Source organism: Phalacrocorax carbo, chromosome 5 (assembly GCF_963921805.1).
Source record: "Phalacrocorax carbo chromosome 5, bPhaCar2.1, whole genome shotgun sequence".
NCBI classification, from domain to species: Eukaryota; Metazoa; Chordata; class Aves; order Suliformes; family Phalacrocoracidae; genus Phalacrocorax; species Phalacrocorax carbo.
The window spans coordinates 14282299-14298725 of NC_087517.1; the positions used below are offsets into that span (position 1 = coordinate 14282299).

The 16427-nt window shown below is 45.1% G+C and overlaps 1 protein-coding gene across 2 annotated transcripts in view; it reads right to left on the reverse strand.

Annotated features, from left to right (window-relative positions):
* GLI2 (GLI family zinc finger 2) overlaps positions 1-15814 on the reverse strand; it is a 205089-nt gene extending 189275 nt beyond the window's left edge. For both annotated transcript variants that reach the window (XM_064451242.1, XM_064451241.1), the window contains exon 1: positions 15564-15814. The gene's annotated coding sequence lies outside the window, so the exon portion shown is untranslated. The remainder of the gene's footprint in view (positions 1-15563) is intronic.
* Between the last annotated feature and the right edge of the window lie 613 nt (positions 15815-16427).

Here is a 16427-nt window from a genome sequence, read left to right on the forward strand (position 1 = left end):
AAGGCATTCAACACTGTCTGCCATAACATCCTCACGGGCAAGCTTAGGTAGTGTGGGTTAGATGCGTGGACAATGAGGTGGGTTGAGAACTGGATGAATGGCAGTGCTTACAGGGTCATTATCAATGGGGCAGAGTCTGGATGGAGGCCTGTCACTAGCAGTCTTCCCCAGGGGTCTGTGCTGGGTCCAGTCCTGTTTAATATATTCATTGATGACCTGGACAAGGGGGCAGAGTGTACCCTCAGCAAATTTGCAGATGATACAAAAATGGGAGGAGCAGCTGATACACCAGAAGGCTGTGCTGACATCCAACAAGACCTGGACAGGCTGGAGAGCTGGGCCGAGGGGAACCTCATGAAATTCAATAAGAGCAACTGCAAGATCCTGCACCTGGGGAGGAACAACCCCATGCACCAGTACAGGCTGGGGGCTGAACTACCGGAAAGTGGCTCTGCTAAGAAGGACCTGGAAGTGCTGGTGGACAGCAAGTTGACCATGAGCAGCAATGTGCCCTTGTGGCCAAGAAGGCCAACAGTATCCTGGGCTGCATAGAAAGGAGCGTTGCCAGCAGGTGGAGAGAGGTTATCCTCCCCCTCTACTCTGCCCTAGTGAGACCACATTTGGAGTACTGTGTCCAGTTTTGGGCTCCCCAGTTCAAGAAAGACAGGGAACTACTGGAGAGAGTCCACTGGAGAGCTACGAAGGTGATCAGGGGACTGGAGCATCTCCCTTATGAGGAAAGGCTGAGACACCTGGGTTTGTTCAACCTGGAGAAGACTGAGGGGGGATCTTCTCAATGTTTATAAATATTTAAAGGGTGGGTGTCAAGAGCATGGGGCCAGACACTTTTCAGTGGCATCCAAAAACAGGACAAGGGGTGATGGGCACAAGTTGGAACAGAGGAAGTGCCACCTCAATATGAGGAAAAACTTCTTTACCAGGATGGCGTCAGAGCAGTGGCACAGGCTGCCCAGAGAGGTTGTGGAGTCTCCTTCTCTGGAAATATTGAAAACCTGCCTGGATGTGTTCCTGTGCCACCTGCTCTAGGTGTGCCTGCTCAAGCAGTGGGGTGGATGAGATGACCTCCATAGGCCCATTCCAGCCCCTACCATTCTGTGATTCTGAACCTGTGTTAGAAAAATCAGCCATGCTTCCCTGATGAGGGTGCCAGAGCTACAACGTTTACCAGTATTTCCAAGGGACTAAGTCAAGTTACCCTCTTGCATACGCCTATCGTGAAAACACTTGGTCACCCATTCTTCTGCCTCTAGAAAGATGTATTAGATACTGATTCAGGGCTTCATACCTTTGCTGTTGCAAACATGCTCCAAATGGCCCTACCAACACCCTTACCCACGGCAGCTCAGGGCAGCAGAGAGGAGAAGGCAGCCTGCAACATTGCAACTTAGGGTCTCTTCAGGGAACAGAAATGTTTGGGAAAGCACTGTTAATGTCTCCAGAGGGCTCAAAACCATCTCATGAGATGCTAAAAGGTGGGTTAGCATTAACAGCAGCTGCACTGACTCCTCATCCAACTCTGCTGCCAGATGTAGGCAACTAGTTTTCTGCTCCAACTCCTTATCTTAAAACTGTATCTCTGAGGACTCCAGGTGCCTTGGAACTGTACCCTCCACCTTCCTCCACAAGCTCTCCTGAGGGATGAAGGCTACATTTGGATGGCAGCAGACAGGAATGATTTCTTGAGAACCCTTCAAACTACTGAGAAAGGCAACCAGTGCCACCTCACTGCACATTTAGAAAACTGTACCCTGACAGGCTAAAATACTTCCTTCGATAGATCTTTTATTCATAGAACAAACTCTGGCCTAGCTCCAAATATGGCCCAAATTCCCCCCCTACCTTGTCTCAGTGAGCAGCACTAGCCTAAGATCAAGCAGTGTTAAAGCCTTGCTGCAACCAACAAAACTCCTGAATGGAAAAAAGTCACTTAAAATTTAACAAGTTGTTTTTTGAGTAGAGACATCATTACACCTGCTTTCTCATGGTTTTCTGCTGCCTTTTTACCTTGATACCATGTGGTCCTTCCACCCCACTGTAGCCCAATCTTCCCCCTGTTCTCTAACAGTCTCCGCTGTAATATCCTTGGTGGGAGATGAGGATCTTCCTCTTCCTCCCCATAGGCATGGGCTAAATATTTCAACCAGGCAGGACACAGCACTTGCTCTCCCTTAGGCTGGTGGGCCCAGCACGGTCACTTGCCATGTCCCAGCAGTATTTCTGCCACTACAACACAGCTGGTTGCTGAGCCCAATTTGAGCACTGCAGTTCCCCAATAAACACGAGGAACTGGTGAGGAAGGAGGTACCCAGTCACATTGGGACTTGCCAGACTGATCGGCCTGGTGGCAACCCTGCACTGGCATGGGACGGTGCCACGTTTTTTTCTGAACACTGCATACCTCACCATTCAAGCATCGCACTCATAATTACACCTAAATGTGAAACAAACTTTCTATTATTGTCTGGTTTTCATAGAAAACCAATAAATCATTCATTTCTACTGGAGAGAGAACTCCAAGCCCAACACCCAAGACACAGGCTGGGATCCAGCCTTTCAACATGGATTCAGATCTAAGCTGTTGAGTAGAATAAATGTGCAGACCCATCCAGTCCCCAATATGGCCAGTATGGTTGCAAACTGGGACATCCGTTGCCACACCCAGCATCTAAGGTCCCAGGCTGGCAAAAGCACCACCTACAATTACAAGGTACAGCTGGATGCAGGCGCTTGCACAAATCCCACTCATGGCAGTGTTTTAAAAAAAAAAAAAATTAAAAAAAAAAAAGAAAGAATATCAATGAAATATGTTGAATTTTCAGCAGAGGTCTAGAACCTACCTACAGCTAGCACACATAGGTATGCATGTATGATCCCTGACACTGGCTTCTCTGGTCTTCCCAGCCCTCACCATCTATCCTTTATTTTAGCATAACTCCACAACAGTTTCTTGCTTATCAGAGATGTGATCTGAAGTCCTAGCGCCAGACCAACTCAAGTACTCTTTTCTGCAGAAACCCAAGCAGAAGGCTTTCCCGAGTCACGTTTTTCTTTGGCGCAGTGAACTTAACAGAGATGTCGAGAAAAAGAGCTGGCTGCCTCCTGCCCCTGCTGAAATCAGGAGCAGACCTCCTATGGAAGGCAGCCCTGGGGAGCAGCTCTAATGCAAAGCAGCCTTTACCACCCATAGCAGCCGTAGTGCCGGGCTGCCATTGCCATGTATTCTTCTGCCACGTTCATCCTGGCACCGCAGATCAGGAGGAGGAGCAGCATCCCATGGTCACACTATCGGAGTGACACCCAGGTATCCAATGGGTGGCCAGACTCTGACCTCCCATCTGTATGCAATTTAGCCATCAGTGGGAAAGCTCTGTACCACTGCAGGTTAGGGGATAGGCAAGGAGGGGGTTCAAAGGACATTTTAGAGGCAAATCCCCTGGGAGCTGCTCTCACCATGGGAGGGACCCGAGAGATCTGGATTAATTTGCCTGTTTGCTTTCAGTTTAATTCTCGAGACCTTGCAGTAAACCGCTTAACCTTGTAGGCAATAAAGTGAGATGCCAGCATTTTCAGCTCATACTATTCACACTATGCTCTAATCTAGTTTGCATGTCCGGTCCTGTCATTAGCTGGAGGAAACATTAATCCAAGACAGTAGAAAAGAAGGAGTAAAAAATTGTTTCTGGAAACACAATGATTCTAATGGCAAACATTCGTTATCTAGACCCACAGCTGAGTTAAACTGAAACATATTATATTCCACAAAAAAAAAAGTTTTAACCATATGTTTAGTCATTTGTGAGCTCTTGATCCTAACACACAACATAAGCTGCAATATCAGTGTCAAAAGTGCCTGATTTAAAGCATGAGAGACAGAGTTACATGAAGTTAAGTTAAAATCACTTCTGCAGTTTTGCAAGCAGAAACCTTCGCATGGAGTGGCAGGTACCGGGGAACACATCCCAGGGTCTGTACAGGAGGGAAGGAAGAGGAAAGTTTATTTCATTAGAAGTTTTTCTGTGAGATTGGCTAGGGAGAAGATGATATAGCTGGGGGGAGGACTGACACAGCTAAAGAATAACACATGGTATGCTTTCAAAACATACAGCAACATGTGACATTCGTCTGCGAGTCTGGCGCTGAGGAGCCTGTGGTCTGGCAGCAGTGAGACTTTCTGCTTTTTATTTCTTAAATCATCAGAGGCATTTGAACTAAACCCCCCACCTAATAGTCTGAAGGGAAGAACATAAAATCAGATTTTACGTACCATACTCTCTGTCAGCCATTGTTCTCAGCGGATTAAAGTGATCATTAAAGTGATGCTGTCTCTTTAAAACATAACGTGGTGCCGTGCCAATGCCTGCAATAAGAATCACTGGCACCAAAACAGTCAAAGCACAGAGCTTAATTCTCTACTTAATAAGACAATTAAAGAAGAGTATTTGGATACAGCAGTCTGCAAGTACCAACACAGAGCACTGATGTCTCCAAAGGCATGTTGATCTGAAGGCTGTATCAGAAAGCATCTGTCACAACCAGATGCCATCAACACCTGAGAAAAGTGGGAAATAAAGTGGGTTAATGTGGCTGTGATGCACACAAACATTTGCACTGCCCAGGTCCCTGTTCATGAGCATTTCAGAGGGTGCGCGATAGAGTGCCCTGCTGCAAAAATGCATGTACACTAAAATAAACTAAAATATATGTACACAGCTGCCTTTGTTAACAATAACAACAAAAAATCTTGTCGAAAAAACCCAAATTCAATGGAATTAAGAGAGCCGTGTATTTGGTATCTTCACTGCCATAATCATAGGAAACCTTATAGGAAGGCTGTTTCTAAACATTGTGCTTAGACAGATGCCTTAATGTACATGGGTGAATTGACGTACACAGACAAACACAGGCAACAATGCAACGATTGCTCATATGGAGTCTCTTGACCATATCTGCCTCTATGTTTCCAATCAAATAATTCTCAGATGTCATCTCCTAGCAGGCTTCATCCTGCAGAGCTGAACCAAAGCTAGAGGAAAAGATAGCAGCAATATAAGAACTAATTAGTCATTTGATTAGCTGGCAAGAAGACAGAGTGCTGCAGTTCTGTGACCTGAAACTGCCACTGACGACCTTAAAACTCCATCTCAAGGGTGTCTGGAAATCTGTAACCTCCAGGGAGAGAGAGAGAAACAGGTGATGCCTAAAGTCCATTAGCTCATATGAGATGTTGAAATAGTGTAGATGTTAAGTTGAGGAGAGGTGTGACATTTGAAGTAATCAGCCAGCAAAAGAGAACCTGCAGCACTGCACTTTGTTTGAACCGCTGCACCAACAGCTCCCGGTCCAGCCTACACGAGAAGTTCATTGGGATGTGTGATTTAGTACACCCAGAAGGCACGCTGTTTGGCACGTGAGAAGCACAGACCTCATCCTAGCAACTAACAACACATAGCAAAAGGGAGGAAAAAAAGAACAAAAACCCAACTGCTCTCACTTCATTACAGGAGAGCTAACATCCAGCCAGCCCGAGGGTGGCAGCCCCTCAGCCGCACCATGCCAGGAGAAGAGAGCGGCCTAGAACAGAAGGGAAAAGCCACTTCGAAGAGGGCATCCTGAGTGGTCGCCTTCTTCACCTCTGCCAGCAGGTCCTATGCTGCACTGAGAAGATCTGCTCCTGGCAAACCCCATGAACGTGCTGGTTATTCCACATGTAGAAACAGGAGGGGGGGCTGGGGTGAAGCCAGAAGGTCCCCTTAGGCTGCAAAGTTGTATCTTCAACAGCAAAGGAGGGAGACATCAAAACAACCGGGGCTAGAGGCCCCAAGTTATTTTGTGCCCCCTTCCTTCAGCCTGAAAGCTGGAGCACATCATCACCTGACTGCACCCAGCACACTAAATACTTCCAGCCTAATCTGAGGCAGTGCCTCCCTGCCAAACCATCAGGCAGTGTGGAGGTATCCAAGGTGAACTGAAATGGGCCAGCCCAGAATGGGCAGCAGAAAATGACGCCGGTTCACTGCCAGTGAGTTCCCCCCACCAAGAAAGCCCTGCTCATCTCCCACCTTCAACAGCTTGGATGGCGTCTGGCTCTTGGGTATCTCTACCCTGAGAAGAGATTAAAGGAAACGAATGCCTTGGCAAAGATCCCCCTGCCATCTGCACGGCTGGAAATGCCCTCTGGAAAGCAAATGAGGATTCCTCAACTTGCACGCTCTTGGGAGAACAGTGCAACCTCCAGCAGCTGCCAGCACTGCCCTGTTTCATCCCGGTCCCCTCAACACAGATCCAGACCTGCCTTTCACCGCCCACCTCCCCCCATGTGCTTTGTCCCAGAGGGATGAACTCACCTCATGCAGTACCAGTGAATTTCTCAGAATAAGTCCAAAACATAGTTTAAATTTTAGCAAGCTCTGCCAGAGGCCTTGGAGTAAAATGCAGAAGTAGGAACATTTTCTCAGACAGAAGATAGAGATTAAGAATGCTGCAGCAGGGTCAGTCGTTAAGTGCAGGCTTTGCTGAGACAATGCAACCCCAATATGCGCAACGTTTTCTCCTTCATTCCCTTTTCTTTAAAAAAAAAAAAATGGGGAAAAGACCACAACAGTACACACCGTAAATCAAAGGCAAAAAAATTAGGCATGGACATGGCTCAGTAGCACATGTACTATGCTCAGCCCTTTGTTCCCTTATAGTTCTGAGAAGGAAAGAGCAAAGTTAGGAATACAGTTACTGCAGTTTACAAAGGAATTTAAGATTTCCAAATCTGACTTACTGTGAATTGGAGCAAAACCCGCAAATACTGAATTTCTCCACAGAAGTAATTTTAAAACAATCACTTGGAGACTACTGGAAAATCAATTGTTTTGCTACTATATTTCCCATAAGGAATTATAATTTAAAATTCTAAATAGAAACTTATTTCAACACAAAACCTGTAAAACAATGAATTTCAACACTGTCAGAAAAATCCCCCATCTCTTTTTTCTGCCACTTTTTGACAAAATTGACCTTATTTTGCAGGAGGTTTTAGTGTTGATCATGCCAGATATTGGAACATGACCCCATCAACGAGCCGTACTCAGGAAATACCAAAGCTGTGGTTGCCAAAGCAACATAATTAACTTGATCATGATATCTACACTGTGCACCACTTCCCAAATGGCCCTTTAACACCCAGCTAAATCCTTGGCTTGAATGGTGCATCAGGATGAGTTTTTCCTCCAAGTTCTTCAAGAACACACAGAGCAAAAGAAGAAGTTGTCAAGACTGCTAAAACCTAAGTACCATTCTGCTCCCTGGCCAATGGTCCCTGGGGCCTGAAGAGGTCAAGGACCAATTCTTGGGTCTCTGCCCATGACTAATGGCTGTGGCAATCATGGAAAATACATGGGTGTGTTGCATGGATCAAACGCATTTTTTAAAGCTTCACTTTTAATTCATCTCCATTATCAAATTTAAGAGGTTTGGTTCTTTTGTGGCATAATCAGTAAAATTCTTACTACCTGGGCAGGGAGGCCTGGATGTTGATGTTAAGCCTTGACCCTGGGGCCACAAACTTCAAAACCTGAATATGCTGTCACTAACTCAATGTGTACAATCTATCAAAAATAAGCTTCTATCTGTTCATTTGGGAAAAAAAAAGTAAAAGTAAGAAAGAGAAAAAAATTGAATGATGGGCTTTCAGCCTGTCATCAGACCACAGTGACCTCAATTTTTTGAGAAATAAAGTCAAAATCTATTCTTATCTTCAGAGATTCAAGATGTATTTATGTGTCAAACTTTCTCCCCCTTGTCCTTAGCCTTTGGGAAGCACACTAAAAATTATATCAAAGCCTGAAAACCCTGCGATCACATTCGCATTCACCTTTGACCACGGATGCCTATAGCTCTCACCAGCTCCTAGGCTCATTCTCACCATATGGTGAAGACGACAGGTCTGGGAGCCGCTCGAAGCGAGCTGTTCAGGATGAAATAAAGGCCACTTTGCATAGCAAAACCGCACCGCTCTGCTCAATGTTTAAAGGCCGAAAAACTTTACTTTGGCAGTTTTCTGCTCCTTTATATCCTTGAAGGATGTTTTACCAGCATCATCTTCCCTTTACACACAAATATTTGATTATTCTCTTTGAAATATCTCTGTAACATCTACAGGAATAAGATGCCGAATGCATACCCTGATTGATTCTTTCTTAGCCATCAAATGTGCTTACACAGCAAATACACGCAGCAAATGCACACAAATCTCGCCTTTCACATTTAAAAATATGAACATGCTGTGGTTTTTTTTTTACTCAAACATAATGAATGAGCTTAAATATTAGAACTTGAAATTATTAAGTAAATCATGGCACCTGTAAAGCTTCTATTTGCATAACATTAATTCATGATGGCATGTAAAACAAATTCATCACTCTCACTATATTGTAGTCTGATTTATGTTGGAATTGGAAAAAATAAAAATCAAGAGCACAAAATTATGTTGACAAGATGTACGTGCTTTTCGAAGCCCAAGATTTTTTTCCTGATGCATCAAAACAACTAAATTATGGGAAAGAGGGCTGGGAGAAAGCTTCTTTAAAAATGAATAACACACTAGCATCACACATACACACTCTCCATTTATTAACGTCAAGCATGGTGAACATACTCTAGAAAATCATTACCATTCATAGCTACTAACAGCCATTAAATTTCAATCAATTCAACTTAACACAAGTGTACTTCAGTAGCCCTTACAGTTCCTTATAGAGGTGGCTCAGAAAGTCCTGTCTGACTTATTGCATTGTCCACTGCACAAAGAGGCATTGCTGAGGGTTGCTCTGAAAAGGAGCTATCTTGGTGTTGGGAACTGATGCTCTTTTAACACTGTTGCAATCAACAGAACTTGCTTTTAAAGAAGGCATGATAAAAGGGGCTCTAACAGAACTGCCCAGGTCAGTATGGAGAGGAGCGATATACTGATTTTAGCTAGGGATGCTGCTTTCCAACCTGAAAACAAGAATTGGTGGGATGTTTTCAAGGGTTTTTCAATGAATTTTAGTAACTCAAACTGCCTAACACAGTGCTAGACAACTTCCAGGTGATCCACTTGCTCCAAGGGAATATAAACACCAAATATATAGGACACATAAAGAAAAAATGGATTTAACTTCCAGAGGTTGGATGTTTAAATCTCCCAGTGATGGATATAAGCCACAGCACTGTGATATTACAGCATCTCCTACTCATCTGAATTACATTTGTAACACTGGAAGTTTTTCCACTGCTACTGCAGGAATTAAGCTGTGCAGTTGACCATCCCTTGCAGATCCTGGGGAGGACTAGGCGGTCCCCCACTTGGCACCTCATGGCAGGGGTGAGGGACTGTGACCGCAGAGTGCTCATCACCGAGGGGCTGGACCCACACTGGCTTCTGCTGTGCAGCAGAGCATCCCAGAGAAGGCATGCTCCTCTGGAGAGATTTCATCCGTTTCATTTAAATAAATTATCTACAGTAAAATCCCACATTTAACAGGAGATAGAGGACTTTTTTAATTTCTTTTTTTCCTTAAACAGGAGCCCAGATTGTCCAAGCAGGGTTCATTCTGCTGGGCACAAAGTCCTTGCTCTAGATTTAAAGGCAGTTTAAGACTGCAGTTGTGTATTCCTACAGAACGGAGACTCACTCAGTGCACGGAAAAACAGATGTGGTCAGAGAGGTGCCATCACTGCAGCTGAAATTACAAGCTCAAGTAGGGATGCCCTTTTGTCGCTTTTAGCTCATCCCTTAGAAGTATCAACATTGATGGTACTACTCATTTCAGGAGTATTTGGGACTATCCTACAGAACTGTGGTTTTCCTTCCCCTGGGATTTACACCTTAGCATTTAACAGAGAATAGCAGTGAAGTTCTTTAGAATCAAGAAACACCCAAGAAATCTCTCAGGCAGACATACGCTCCATTTTAACTCATTTCCCTACACTTACAAGCTGCACTAAATGAAATGAAATTAATGTTAAAAAGGGCCTTTATTGAAAAATCTTCCAGTGACAGGATCAGAAAGTGCCAGAGTTCAAGTAAATCGTTCCATGGAAAATGTTAGCAAAGCTTAATCATACTGGAAGCCGCATTTAATTACAGCTTTTTAAGTCCATCTGGGAAAAAAGAAGAGACTTAAGTATGTCACCTGAGATGATCTAGATACTGAAACTATTTGTAAGTTAACAAAAGCATTTGCATCACAAAGCGCTCTGGGGCAGCACCATGGCAAAGCAGATGTGTAATGAACAAGGATCATAGCACCAAAACAATCGGGGTTGTAAATAACTACTACTAATCTGCAATCATTTAAATTTGGGTTTAATTGCTAGGCAGCAAATACCTTTCATTCTTGAAGAGGTAAATGCTCTGCGGAATACACACTTTAAGGTATTTAGCAGCAGAAGCACCACAGTCAAGGATCTGAATGTCAGGAGGGCAGAGAAGAAGAGACAAGCAGCAGGGCTGGGTCTGCCATGAGATCACAACATTAAACAAACTTTTCCCTGGAAGAGAATTAATAATGCAGCCACCCCCACTGTATGTACTGTAAGTGCTGCAGGAGTGACACAATGACGCACATGGGAGGCAAGAGGGTAGTGACTATAGAACAAAATTCAATCTAGTGCTAATGAATAAAAAGTTCCTTTTATTTCTCTGTTGTTTTTGGTTCATTAAATTTTCCACAGATTTGCAGAGAAGAAAACGTGATCAATAAACCTTGACAAAAGTGAACATGTGAAAAAGGCGAGAGAAAGGCACAGGAAGATAAAAGTGATATCCCGATCACAGATTTCAGAGGCAGATGACCAGAGCTTCAGGCTGCTGAATAATCTGAATAGACCATCATTTCTTTACAGCCTTTTACTTTCTTTTCCCTGACTGTTGGAACTCTTCATTCAATACAATAGTAAATGCACTAAAACTTTTTTTCTTATGCTAATGATCGAAATCGGGCGCTCACAGTTAAAACACACTTCCCACCAACTTGTTTTCTTTAAAAAAAAAAAAAAATTAACCTATTCAAGTTAAACTAAAATGTCAAAGACAGCTTAAGGCTTACTCTCACCATTCCTTAAAATTAATGGTTTTCTCCCCAGCAGATACAAAAAGAAAAGGCTTGAATAAGGATAAAGCGGCTAAACTCTTTTCATATGAAAAAGGACACTTAGAAAGTAAAAAGAAATACATCCAGTACAAAGATCCTGGTACCTACAGTTCTAATTTGTATTGTTTCCTCTTGGCATATTTATAATTGTAGAAAGGTGACTGCCAGTCGCAAACAATTGTGAAACGATGAGAAAAGATTCACCAGTGACTAATGTCTTTGGGCAGCCATGCCCATGACAGTACCAGAAATGCTTCCACTCATTACAACAGGGGCCCGAAGGAGCCCATTTTCAAATGTTTTCTAATTTGGGTGACCACTTCCAGGCACCACGGCCTCTTTTTCAGTGGTACTGAATATTCACGAATCCCAAATAACTTTTACGGCTCTGAACTTTCGAATTACAGGACGACAACTTTCCTGTTCCCTTGGTGCGGTGCATTTCAGCTTTTGTGTATTTGCTTTTGTTTTGTTTACAAGAAGTTAAAGGGTGTGGTTTTACAGTAGGCAAGTGTGAATGAAGAAGAGTTCTGTGGCCTCTCCTGGACTATACGCATCTAATGCATTCAATTCCAACTGGAGCTGGCCTGCAGAAAATTAGACCTGATTACCCAGTATTTCCAATCCAGTCACTGGTTCACAAGACAAACCTGCAATTCTGCCTCTTCAGCTACCAAGATTGCCATGCAAGATCCAATTCTCATTACTTGTACACCAAATAGAAGTTAATTTCTAGAAGATGCACATATATAGAATCAGCTGTATACAGGGGTCAAAAATTGTACGCATTACATGCATACACACATAATGTGTGTGCACATATCCATAGAGACATGCGGGCACATATATATTATTTACCACCTAACACAATGCCTTCTCATCATCATTCATACTGCAATTCATTCCTTGCTATTATTTTATTTAGTGTTGTTCTAACTAATTCCCAAATACCTCATGTTGTTTTGGTTTTCTTTAAAAGGGTCCTGGGAACAGAGCTGAAGCAAACCCTCAATACCACTTAATGCTTTGTGGCAAGTTGTCCAAATGTGCAACTGTTTAAAATATTTACCCAGGTATATTAGGGGGTTGCACAGCTTTTGAACAATGCCCTGGAATCTTTCCCATCAGTAAAAAGCAGACAAAAAGCAGAGACTGCTTAACCTCAGTGCCTCAGCAGCAAGTGAGAAGTGCAAATATCGCATTTCTATAAAGCCCTGGAAGCTTCATAGAAATGGAGTGGCAACTAATTAGTTTGATGCTATAGTCACATCTAATGTTCCTAAGTAGCTTCTTTGAAAAAACTCACTGCCTTGAAATCCTTGGCCAGATTATTAAGTGGAGGCTTTGTGATGGAGCACTAGATAGGTGTTTGCTGCACAAATACATACAGATTTTGGTGACCGCTTACTGAATCCACCGCCTTCACTAATCTGCAGTGGAAACTTCACTATGAACAGAGCACTTCTCAGAGTACAAAAGCATGAAGTATCTGTGTACCTTTCAGACTACAGGGCAAACAACTGGCTTACAGTAGACCACCAAAAACAGGGGGAGGCGGTTAACCAAGTGTCCTCCGTACCTACAAGCAGAGAATGAGGATAATGCTATTGATATTAGGTCCGATGCTCTACCATATCCTTAAACAAAAAAAAAAAAGAGAGCCATGGGACTGGAAAACTCATTAGAAAAAGTCAAACTCTCTGAACAGAAATAAAGTATCAGGATCATGAAAAACATATTTTCAAGTTATACAGTGCTGTAGCGATCAGATAACCCCTCCCTTATACAGCTGATCAGATAGCCCCGAGCCTGCACAGCTTCTGTAGAAACGTTTCACTGAGAGGGAAGTTGTGGTATAAATCTTTAAGGTCATTAGAATCACAGAAACCGTAGTCAAAAATGGTTATTTGCCATAAAAGTTTAAAGTGGTTTTCAAAACAATGCCAAAAATCCTGATCATTATATACATGCCACAAAAAGGCTGTCTTTTCTAAATGTGACTTAGTGTTCAGTGTGAGATTAGGGAATGCAGGCTGCTGTGTATTGGATATCTGAGGTCAGGTCCTGCGTTTTTTTATACAAGTATAAATTGGAGTGGCTTCAATGAAATTACGCTAAATTTATACTGGCATATGCATCTAGTTCAAATTCTTCTATGGTTCTAATTTTTCTCTAAATGAATGACCTAACACAAACAGTATTTGTCCATCTGTATACATCCCCTTTGACACACTGGAAAAAAGACATTGAAAGGAAGTTGGAAACAGTCCTCAAGATCTGCTTGTCTTTGAAGAACAGCAGTTGCATTTCTGGGCACTTCAAGTCACATACTTTAAGCAATAACAACATTCAAGATCAAGTGCATCTTACTCACCTTGCTTTAAAGATTAGTTCTTTCACAAACATACACCAGAGGCTTGGATATGCACATACCTGTAGACTAACAGTTCATCTGCAGTGGATCAGGCACCTTTCAGTGCTACAGATAGGTCATGTTTTCAATCAAATGACAAATTTCTAAGAGTTGTTTACAGTGGAAAAGCCATAATGAATTTCATTCACTTCTTAAAAGTTGTCAGCTTTGCAATAACGTTCAATATGACATTTTTATTGCAATTCAAAGTTTGACAGGTGTCAACATTTCCTGAAGTTCCAGCCAAGATACAAATTACCATATCCACCCATCAGAGAAGTTGAATCAAACCAATTCACCAACTGTAGCTGCTGTATGCAGCAATTACCGTGCATTTCAAACATCCCAGGAGCATAAACAATTATTTAGCAGGATCCTCTTTTCCAGGTGAATGTAGTTTCTTTTCTAGTGAAGTTAAGGGAATTAGGTTTAGAACTAAAAAAAAAAAACAAAAACCTGACAAAACACAAACCTTTTTTTTAAACCAAGGTAGCTAGAACAAACAGATGAAATCAGCAAGTCTTATAACAAATCTGTCTATTCCACTTCTGTATATTTTGAATTTCATGGCTTATTTACTTTACTTTTTTGGCACCAACTCTGCAGTGCATGCCAATACAATATTTGTTTAAATGCTGTTTTATGCAGCATGCTAGTCAAACGTTTACTTTCAAATTCTTGTACATCCCAAGAGCCTCAGTTGGAAAAAAAAAAAAAAAAAAAAGGGGGATTGGCAGGGGATGGACAAAGTTTTACAACTAGTCCTTTTATCTATGGCTGTAAAAATATAAACACGATACTCCAATAAAGTCCTAATACCTATATGCACAAAGGTGGGCACACAGGTTTCCAGTACCTGGAGCTGTATGAAATAGAGGGCATCTATAGGAAGGCACAAGTCCCGCTGGCTCAGCCTGGACATTTGCTCATTCGCACGCGTGTACCGGGAGGCCGAGCCGGGCACCGGCACCGAGCCTGGCTCAGCCGGGAGCGCTCCTCCCGCTCCCGCTCCCGCTCCCGCTCCCGCTCCCGCTCCCGCTCCCGGCCCGGCCCGGGGGGCACGGCTTTGGGCGCACCGCGCACCGCCACCGCACCCGCGGCAGAGGCGCAGCCCCGTCCCGGGAAGTTCTGAAGCCCAGGCTCCAGGTTAGCAAAACAAAAATTAAAAAATAGGTATATATTAAAAAATCCCGTAACCGTCGGAAGAGCCGGCAGCAGGGCCAGCGGTAGGACCACTGATCCACCATCCTAAGCCCCCGCGCTGGAAAAGTCAGGTTTCCCAGGAAATGATGGCAATCACTTGAGGCAGAAAAGGCATCTAGATGAGCCCATCTCCCTCCCCGCCTCTCTGATTGTTTTAAAGCCACCGAGTCCGGGGGAAAAACTCTCAACTCTCTAAGTCCTTAATAGGATTGGAGTCCGGGTCTCTCCAAGCCGCTCCTCATCACACAGGGATCAAGTTGCAGTAGGGAATTTTTTAAATTCCTCAGCAAATATACTTGTCGAAAGATTGCCCCTCCCGGGGGGGTTGGCAAGGCGAGGGGGGAAACTTAATTTTTTTTTAAAAAAAAAGACAAACTCCCTGCTGGCTTTGGGGACCCCGGCTGTCCTCCGGGACCCGGGGCAAGGCGGTCCCGCAGCGGCCCCGGGCTGCGACTGTCACCACAGCCCCCGGGAAAAACAATGGCCGTGGAGGCACGGCCCAAAGGCCGGTCCCGGCGGGGTCTGGGCCAGGGGGGCACACATCAGGCACACACACACACACAGACACGCGTGGCCGCATCCGCCCCGCTCACCTGCGGGGGAGGGGGGGTGTGGGAACACGAGACGGGACCCCCCCGGGCACTGCTTCTGCGAGGAGAGCGCCTCGCAAAATTTTTACACCCCCCCCCCACTCCCAGCCTCCAGCCCACCCCGGCGCAGGGCACCTCCGACAAAAGCAGGGGAAGAGGAGGGGAAAAAAAATAAAAAGCACAATGAAAAGACACAATAAGCATCAACTTTACCCAAAAAGCGGAGCAGCAAGTTTTCAGCAGGCGAGCGGTTGCTGCGGAGCAGAGCTGCTCCTCCGGACCCCCATCATAAACTTGGGGGAGGGGGGCGTGGGAGGGACTTTCCCTCCGTCCTTCCCTTTTGTGCCGCTCCCCCCCCGCTCCGCTCCTCGCCAAAAGCTGCCGCGAATCCCGGCGGCGGCGCCGCGCTTTCCCGGGCTGCTGCCGCGGAGCTGCTCCGCGGGGCGGGATGGAGGGATGGAGGGATGGAGGGAGGGCGGGAGGGATGGAGGGAGGGCGGAGGGGAGGGAAGGAGGGCTGGGGGCAGTTTGGAGAGGTGCGGGGCGGCTCCTGCTGCCCATCAGCCCGTCCCGGCGGCGGGACGCAGCGCGCACACACACACATACATACTTTTATGTATATATGCACACACACACGCGCGCAGGCTGAAGTTGAGCAGCCTGCAGGGAAGACGTTGGAGCGCTTTCAAGCTCCGACAGAAGAGGAAAACCGGCTGTAGGGTCTGTTTTCTCCCTCCGCCCTCTCCCCCCTTAAAAAAAGAAAAAAGAAAGAGAAATCAAACCCTTCCCATCCTTTCGGCGCGGGAGCGGGGGACCGCTCCGGATCCTCCCTCTCCTCCCCTCCTCCCCTCGGCCAGCCGCACCATTTTGGTTGCGGGGCTTGCTCGCAGCCGGGGTGGGATCCGCACCCCACGGGGCCGCGCCGGAGCGGGGCCGCCGGCCGTCCCCGCACCCCGCTGCGCTGGAGGGCATCTGCAACAGAACCACAAACCCCCCTTCTTCGGGGAGAGTAGCCCCCCTCCCTCCCCACACAACAAAAGTTTGGCCTTGAGCAGATTCAGTCGCCCAGAGGCGGGGA